This window comes from Triticum dicoccoides, chromosome 7A, assembly GCF_002162155.2.
Source record: "Triticum dicoccoides isolate Atlit2015 ecotype Zavitan chromosome 7A, WEW_v2.0, whole genome shotgun sequence".
Classification (NCBI taxonomy): domain Eukaryota; kingdom Viridiplantae; phylum Streptophyta; class Magnoliopsida; order Poales; family Poaceae; genus Triticum; species Triticum dicoccoides.
Window position 1 is genome coordinate 366,323,416 of NC_041392.1, and position 8,904 is coordinate 366,332,319.

An 8,904-nucleotide genomic window follows, 5' to 3' on the forward strand; every position below is an offset into this window, starting at 1 on the left:
CGCCGCCTCACCCGGCCCACGCCCCGCCGCCGATGCCTCGCCCGACCGCCGGCCTCGCCCCCCCGCCTCCCGCCGTCAACGCCGGCTCCGGTGAGCTCCTTCCCCACCGGTCTACAGTGCTCGGGCCGCCTCGATTTCCGTGCGCGAGATCTAGATCCAAAAAAACCCTAGGTCAAATTCGTCTAAGTCCCGAAATTCTCAGTCCATATGCTCATGTTCACCGTTCCGTAACTTTGCATCCGTACCTCCGATTCATGCATATAGCATATCAAAATGTTCATCTCGGAGAGTACATCATTTCATTCCATTGCATCATTTTCATTTGAGTTTATCTTGATGCTCTAAATGCTGTTAGAAGAAGGCTACTTGAGATAATTGTCAGATCTGCTACTCCGTTTAGCTTTTTGTCATTTTTTGCTATGATTAATGTGTGCTTGCTATGCCCTGATGCTCTACATGAGTTTTGTTAAGGGTTTTGTCATCTTTCCAGAGGTGCAACCCATGTATTTTTGTGATGTGTGTGGTGACTAGTGCAAGCTTGCAAAGTGGTGCACTTGGTAAATCTGTTTTCAGAGACTTAGTATTTTCACTAAGTCCTGGAGTTGTTTATCTCATGATGCCATATGTTCATGTTGTTTCCTAGTGATCCGTGCCTCTTATGAGGATGATCAGTAAGGATGTTTTGCTAATCTTGTAGTTCTCTATCCATCCATGTCTTTTTTTGCAATTATGGAGCACCCTAGCTTGAGTCAATCGAGCTCTACTTTTGCTACTTTGTGAATCTGGGCAGATTGTCAACTTGTTTGCAATTTTGCCGGTGATGTTGTAGTTGATTCGTGCACGCTATGTTATTGTTCTTGCCATGTCTAGCTTGAATTTTGTGCCTTATTGATGGAGGTATGCTTGTCTTGCCATGACTTGCACCGTAGTGAGTGCATCCAGCTCGTAAACATGCCTACTTGAGTTATATTTCAGCATGTGTCAGTTTTCACTAAGTCTGAAAACTGATTATGTTTTTGCTATGTTCACATGCTTGCAATTGTATTTTCTGATCCCTTTTGGCTCAAGGTCACTAAGGGACTTTTGTTAAGCTCTTTGAGTAGCTCCATGCCATGTTTTACTTTGCCATGTTCAGGTCCTGTAGCATGTAGTTTTGTTGCTCCGAAGAGGGCTACCTGATCTGGAATTCCAGACAGGTGTTAATTTCACCAAGTCTGAGATCTGTTTGCCATTTGCATTTTTGCCATGCTTGTTTGTACCTGTTAATGGATGAATTGGCTGTAGCTCAGTGCTAGACTTTTGTTAAGCATCTTGTGTTCATCCCTGCCATGTATTTTTTTTGTCATGTTTGGGCGCTGTAGCATATTCATTTCATTGCATTTAGATGCTTACTTGCTGTAAATCGCAGACCGGTGTCATTTTTGAATCGCTTGCCATTTCCAAACCGTAACTCCGATTCCAGCGTTCTTTATATCGTTTTCAAGAGATTTCATCTCATCTTTCCAGTGGCACACTTGGAATTCCAAGTTGAGGCCAGGTTCTTGCATTTCCTGTCATATCTTGCATTTTGCATCCCGCATCGCATCCCGCATAGCACATCATCTTTGCATCATATTGTTTGAGCTTTGCACGTGGTTGATTGTCTCCTTGTTGCTTGTTTGTCTTGTTTGGGTAGAGCCGGGAGACGAGTTCGCTAATGAGGAGCCCGTTGAGTTTGCTTTCGAGGATCCAGTCAACTCTGACAACTGTGCAGGCAAGATGATCATACCCTCGAAATCACTACTTTCTTTGCTATGCTAGTTTGCTCGCTCTTTTGCTATGCCAATGCTACGATGCCTACCACTTGCTTTCAAGCCTCCCAAATTGCCATGTCAAACCTCTAACCCACCTTTGTCCTAGCAAACCGTTGATTGACTATGTTACGGCTTTGCTCAGCCCCTCTTATAGGTTGCTAGTTGCAGGTGAAGATTGAAGGCCGTTCCTTGTTGGAATATTTATTTTCTTGTTGGGATATCATTATATTATCTTGTTACCTTAATGCATCTATATACTTGGTAAAGGGTGGAAGGCTCGGCCTCTCGCCTAGTGTTTTGTTCCACTCTTGCCGCCCTAGTTTCCGTCATATCGGTGTTATGTTCCCGGATTTTGCGTTCCTTACGCGGTTGGGTTATAATGGGAACCCCTTGATATTTCGCCTTGATTAAAGCTTTTCCAGCAATGCCCAACCTTGGTTTTACCATTTGCCACCTAGCCTTTTCTTTCCCTTGGGTTCTGCAGACTCAAGGGTCATCTTCATTTTAACCCCCCGGGCCAGTGCTCCTCTGAGTGTTGGTCCACCTATCAGCTACCGGTGGCCACCAGGGGCAACTCTGGGATGGCCTACCCGTACCTAGGACAATCTGAGTGTGCCCTGAGAAAGAGATATGTGTAGCTCCTATCGGGATTTGTCGGCACATTCGGGCGGTGTTGCTGGTCTTGTTTTAACCTGTCGAAGTGTCTTGAATTACCGAGATACCGAGTCTGATCAGAACATCTTGGGAGGAGGTCTATTCCTTCGTTGACCGTGAGAGCTTGTCATGGGCTAAGTTGGACTCCCCTGCAGGGATTGAACTTTCGAGAGCCGTGCCCGCGGTTATGGGCAGATGGGAGTTTGTTAATGTCTGGTTGTAGATAACTTGAACCTTAATTAATTAAAATGAATCAACTGAGTGTGTTACCGTGATGGCCTCTTCTCGGCGGAGTCCGGGAAGTGATCACGGTATTGGAGTAATGTTTGCGCAGGTTGCTCGCTAGTTTCTCGCTCGCGCTTTGCCTCCTCTTCTCGCTCTCTTTTGCGAATAAGTTAGGCACCATACTTGCTAGTCGCTTGCTGCAGCTCCACTCATATTTTTTACCTTGCCTTACCTATAAGCTTAAATAGTCTTGATCGCGAGGGTGCGAGATTGTTGAGTCCCTGTGGCTCACAGATTACTATTACACCAGATGCAGGGCCTGATGTTTCTGCTCCAGGAGACGCATATGAGCTCAAGTGGGAGTTCGACGAAGACTCTCAACGTTACTATGTTTCCTTTCCCGATGATCAGTAGTGGTGCCCAGTTGGGGGTGATTGGGACCGTGTCGCATGTTGGGTTCTCTTTTATTTTGGCGCCGTAGTCGGGCCATGAGTGTTTGGATGATGTAATGTTATTAATGTACTTGGTTGATGTGGCGAGTGTAAGCCAACTATATTATCTCCCCTTTATTATTTATATTACATGGGATGTTGTGAAGATTGCCTAACTTGCGACCTATGCCTTCAATGCGATTATGTCTCTAAGTCGTGCCTCGACACGTGGGAGCTATAGTCGCATCGAGGGTGTTACAAGTTGGTATCAGAGCTGACCCTCGCAGTTACACGGATGTTTGCGGACAGGTGCGCGGTCATGTTGTTCATGATGTTTGTGACCCGTCATGGCACCCGACATGGCACATGTACCGGACTGGATGCACGGATGTATGTGCCAAGAGGGAACGTTCCTGTGGCCCGACAAGGACGTCGGTTCCTCTGAGTGGGGGTGTATATGATAGCCTGGCTTAATAGGGATGATAGACTACTCATATCAATAAGGAATTCCTTCTTTTCCGGAAGCCCATTCGGACAGAACTCCAAAGTTAAGCGTGCTCATCTTGGAGTAGTTTCAGGATGGGTGACCGACCGGGAAGTTGCTCCCGGGTGCGCACGAGTGAGGACAAAGTGCGCAGAAAAGACTAGTATTGATCTGTGGGGCCAGTCTAGATCCCGCCAAGAGTAACGACCACCGGCAGGTGTGTCCGGGGCGTTACAAGTTGGTATCAGAGCACTCCAAGGTCAACTTGATGAATGCAGCTCAGGCAGAGGACTCGTCAGATGTGATCATGGGTAACCTTCCTGATGAGGACATGACTACCTTGGATACGACCAAAAATATTGCATACATGCATATTTGTCAGGTGATTGCTAATGCAAACTATTCATAATCTATTTATGTTATCCAGAATAAAAATACTTCACACACTTTTGTGTTTTGTCTAATTGCAGGTGTATGAGACATTTGTACAATCCACATATTAAGATAAGGGAAAAGAAGAAGTTTAGGTTGTGTTCAAAAAGTCCTCTCACGTCAGTTTTGGGCCAAGAGAAGATAGAGTCCAAGTCTCTCACGTTCTGGATTCAGATTCAGACTGCACAGGCATACCTGACTCAAAACGCTAACAACTTTTTCATACGGACTCCGAATTGGGTGATTCTTTTTTTGTTGGAAACTAGATTTAGTGATCTTTCCAACCCAATTGGATTGACCTTCAAATTCTTCCGGAGTGTTGAGTTACGGACGAAACAATCTGACGTTGCAGCAGAATCCGAGTCAAACTACAAGCCCAAAGGTGTTGCATCACCTCCACTTGGGCCCATGAGCCTTGTACGACCTAGGGTTAGTTTTAGGCTGCCTTGGGACGTCCTCCCACCTCCTTGGCCGCCACCTCTTGCTCCTATATAAGTAGATCCATCTAGTAGCTTTTTCCTGGGGATTTGTTTAGTTAAAAGTTAGCCATTGCAACTTCGTGTACTTCGTTTGTGTCCAACGACCAGACCAAGACCGCTTCCGGATCCCCACCATTATCAATACTTCATATATATTTGCAATATTCATATTGCTTTATCATATTCTTGCTCGTTCTTCGATTGCTAGCAGGAATAGACCTTCGTGGTCAGGCTGACCGCGCTTCCAGCATCGTCAGTAACCTCAGGAGATTGGTTTAGCGATTGCTAAGGTGCAACGTCGTGCACGTTTGTAGTCGGATCGTCAAAGTCGTCTCCACCAAATTGATAGTTATTATCTCATTTAAAGATCGGGACCCTGGCCTCTATCACTTCCTGTTAATGATATTCCAGTTAAAGTTCTTTTTGACACTGGTGTATCGCATTGCTTCATCTCAAGACCGTTTACAAATAGGCATGAATTGGTTTCGCAAGTTTTGCCTAGTCCTTTAGCAGTTGTCTCTCCCGGTAAGCGCATGCAGGCTAACTCCATCGTTCTGGATGTTTCTATCACCTTGGGTGACTACAAGTTTCTGGCTTCTCCAACGGTTCTCGGTGACTCGGATATTGATCTTATTCTCGGAATGGATTGGCTTTCTAAGCACAAGGCACATCTTGATTGTGCTGCCAAGCAGATTCAATTGACTCATTCGTCTGAGGATGTGATTGTCTTTGCCGCTCGGGATAATACCATCCGTCTGTTTTCTCTCAATGAGAGGGGTGAACTGATGCTATTTCGCAAATTCCAGTCGTTTGCGAGTATCAAGACGTTTTTCCAGAAGAGCTTCCAGTAATGCCTCCGCACCGGCCAGTTGAATTCGTAATTGATCTTGATCCTGGTACGGAACCTGTGTGCAAACGTCCTTACAAGCTCGGACCTGAAGAGTTGAAGGAGCTGAAGAAGCAACTCGATATTCAAGAGAAAATGGGTCTCATCCGGCCTAGTTCTTCTCCGTGGGGTTGTGGTGTTCTTTTTGTGAAGAAGAAGGATGGAACGGACCGACTTTGTGTTGATTACCGTCCAGTGAACAAGAAGACCATCAAGAACAAATACCCACTTCCCAACATCAATGAGCTGTTCGAACAACTCAAAGGTGCCCAAGTATTCTCCAAGCTTGATCTTCGTATGGGTTATCATTAGATTCGAATCCGTGAGCAAGATATTCCCAAGACGTCTTTCAGAACAAGTTTTGGTTCATATGAATACACTGTCATGTCTTTTGGTCTCGCCAACGCTCCTCCGACGTTCTCTCGCATGATGAACTTCATCTTCAACACCTACACCAATGACTTCGTTTTGGTCTATCTCGACGACATTCTGGTTTTCTCCAAGAACAAGGAAGATCATGCCAAGAACTTGCGTTTGGTTCTCGATAAGCTCAGGGAACATCAGTTCTATGCCAAGTTCTCCAAGTGTGAATTTTGGCTCGATGAGGTTCTTTATCTTGGTCATATCATCTCTGCCAAGGGCATTGCCGTGAATCCTGAGAAGGTGTGGGAACCTCCTCAGAACGTGAAGCAACTCCGTAGCTTCCTCGGTCTCGCAAGCTATTGCTGAAGATTCGTTGAAAACTTTTCTAAGATCGCGAAGCCTCTCTCAAATCTTCTCCAGAAGCACGTCAAGTACGTTTGGTCTCCGGAGTGTGATATTGCTTTAAACACTTTGAAAGAGAAATTGATCACTGCTTCAGTTTTGACTCCGCCTGATGAATCCAAGCCGTACGAGGTCTTTTGTGATGCCTCTCTCCAAGGTCTTGGCGCGGTATTGATGCAAGAGAAGAAAGTTGTTGCTTATACATCTCGACAGTTGAAGCCTAATGAGAAGAACTACCCCACTCATGATCTCGAGTCGGCGGCAGTTGTGCATGCTCTTTTGACTTAGAGACATCTTCTATTGGGAAGAAAAGTGGACATTTTCACTGATCACAAGAGTCTCAAGTACATCTTCACTCAGCCTAATCTCAACCTCAGGCAAACTCGATGGGTCGAAATGATTCAAGAGTATAATCCGAGTATTGAGTATACTCCAGGCAAGGCCAATGTGATTGCTGAAGCTTTGAGCAGGAAAGCTTACTGCAACACTCTTATTCTCAAGCCTTATCAACCCGAGCTTTGTGAAGCTTTCCGCAAACTTAATCTGCAAGTTGTTCCTCAAGGATTCCTCGCCAACCTTCTAGTCTCTCCTACCTTGGAAGACCAGATTCGCCAAGCCCAGCTTCTTGATGCTATGGTGAAAAAGGTGAAGATTGGGATTGCCAAGAGTCAGTCCAAGTACAGGTGCTACCGCCTTGATGACAAGGACACTCTCTTCTTTGAGGATCGTATTGTTGTACCCAAAGGTGACCTCCGTAAAGTGATCATGAACGAGGCTCACAATTCTCTCCTCTCCATCCACCCTGGGAGCATGAAGATGTATCAGGACCTTAAGCAGGCTTATTGGTGGACTCGAATGAAGCGCGAGATCGCTCAATTCGTGAATGAATGTGATCTCTGCAGAAGAGTGAAGGCAGAACACCAAAGGCCAACTGGTCTCCTCCAACCTCTTGCCATTCCAGAATGGAAGTTTGACCACATTGAAATGGACTTCGTGACTGGTTTTCCAAAGTCCAAGCGTGGCAATGATGCTATATTCGTTGTCATCGAGAAACTCACCAAAGTGGCTCACTTTCTGCCTATCAAAGAGTCGATCACTGCAGCTCAATTGGCGGAACTCTATACCTCTCGAATTGTCTCTCTGCACGGTATTCATCAAGTGATCTCTTCAGACCGTGGCAGCATCTTTACCTCGAAGTTTTGGGATTCTTTTCAGAAGGCCATGGGCACGAACATCCGCTTTAGCACAGCTTTCCATCCTCAACCTAGCGGTCAAGACGAGCGTGTCAACCAGATTCTTGAAGATATGCTTAGGGCTTGTGTGATCTCTTTCGGCATGAAGTGGGAGGATTGTCTTCCTTATGCTGAATTCTCCTACAACAACAGTTTTCAAGCAAGTTTGGGCAAGGCCCCATTTGAAATTCTGTATGGTAGGAAGTGCCGTACCCCTCTCAACTGGTCTGAAACCGGTGAACGTCAGCTTTTGGGTATGACTTAATCACAGAGGCAGAAGAAATGTGCAAAGTCATTCGTGATAACCTCAAAGCAGCCCAATCCCGCCATAAGAGCTACTATGATAGTAAGCACCGCGATTTGGCTTTCGAGATCGGAGATCATGTTTACCTCCGTGTCTCTCCTATGAAAGATACTTGTTGCTTTGGTATCAAAGGGAGGCTTGCCCCCAGATACGTGGGACCTTTCAAGATTGTCAGCAAGAGAGGCGACCTCGCCTATCAACTCGAGCTTCCTTCAAACTTTGCAAATGTTCGTGACATGTTCCATGTCTCTTAGCTTCGAAAGTGCTTCAAGACTCCTGACCGCACCGTCAACTTCGAGGACATTGAGCTCCAAGAAGATCTCTCTTATCACGAGCACCCAGTTGCTATTCTTGAAGAGACTGAACGCAAGACTCGCAACAAGTCAATCAAATTTCTCAAAGTCAAGTGGTCACACCATTCCGACGTGAAGCTACCTGGGAACGCGAGGATCACCTTCATTCTGAGTACCCGACGTTCTTTCAGTCCTAGATCTCGGGACGAGATCCTTTCGTAGTGGTGGAGTGTTGTAACACCCGGATAAAACTTTCCCAATTTGTACTCCAACTCTTGCCGTTTCCGGCGTTAAGTTATATTTATTTCCTCGGGTTCGGGTTTTTGTCTCCGTGTGTTGTTATCGTTGTCATGCATCTCATATCATGTCATCATGTGCATTGCATTTGCATACGTGTTCGTCTCATGCATTCGAGCATTTCCCCGTTGTCCGTTTTGCATTCCGGCGCTTCGTTCTCCTCTGGTGGCCATTTCTAGCTTTCTTTCGTGTGTGGGGACTAAACATTTCCGGATTGGACCGACACTTGCCAAGCGGCCTTGGTTTACTACCGGTAGACCGCCTGTCAAGTTTCGTACCATTTGGACTTCGTTTGATACTCCAACGGTTAACCGTGGGACCGAAAAGGCCTTGTGTGTGTTGCAGCCCAACACCCCTCCATTTTGGCCCAAAACCCACCTAACTCTGCTCCATCATCTAGAGCGTTCGATCACGATCGTGTGGCCGAAAACCGCACCTCATTTGGACTCTCCTAGCTCCCTCTATGCCTATATATAGACCCCTTCCCCGAAATCCGGATCCCCCCTCGTCCAAACCCTAAAAATCATATCTCTCCACGCCGGACGTGTCCGTCCGCCGCCGGACACGCCGCGCCGCCACCCGCGGCCACTGGCAGAGCGCCACGTGGCGCGCCGCCACCTCCTCCCGCC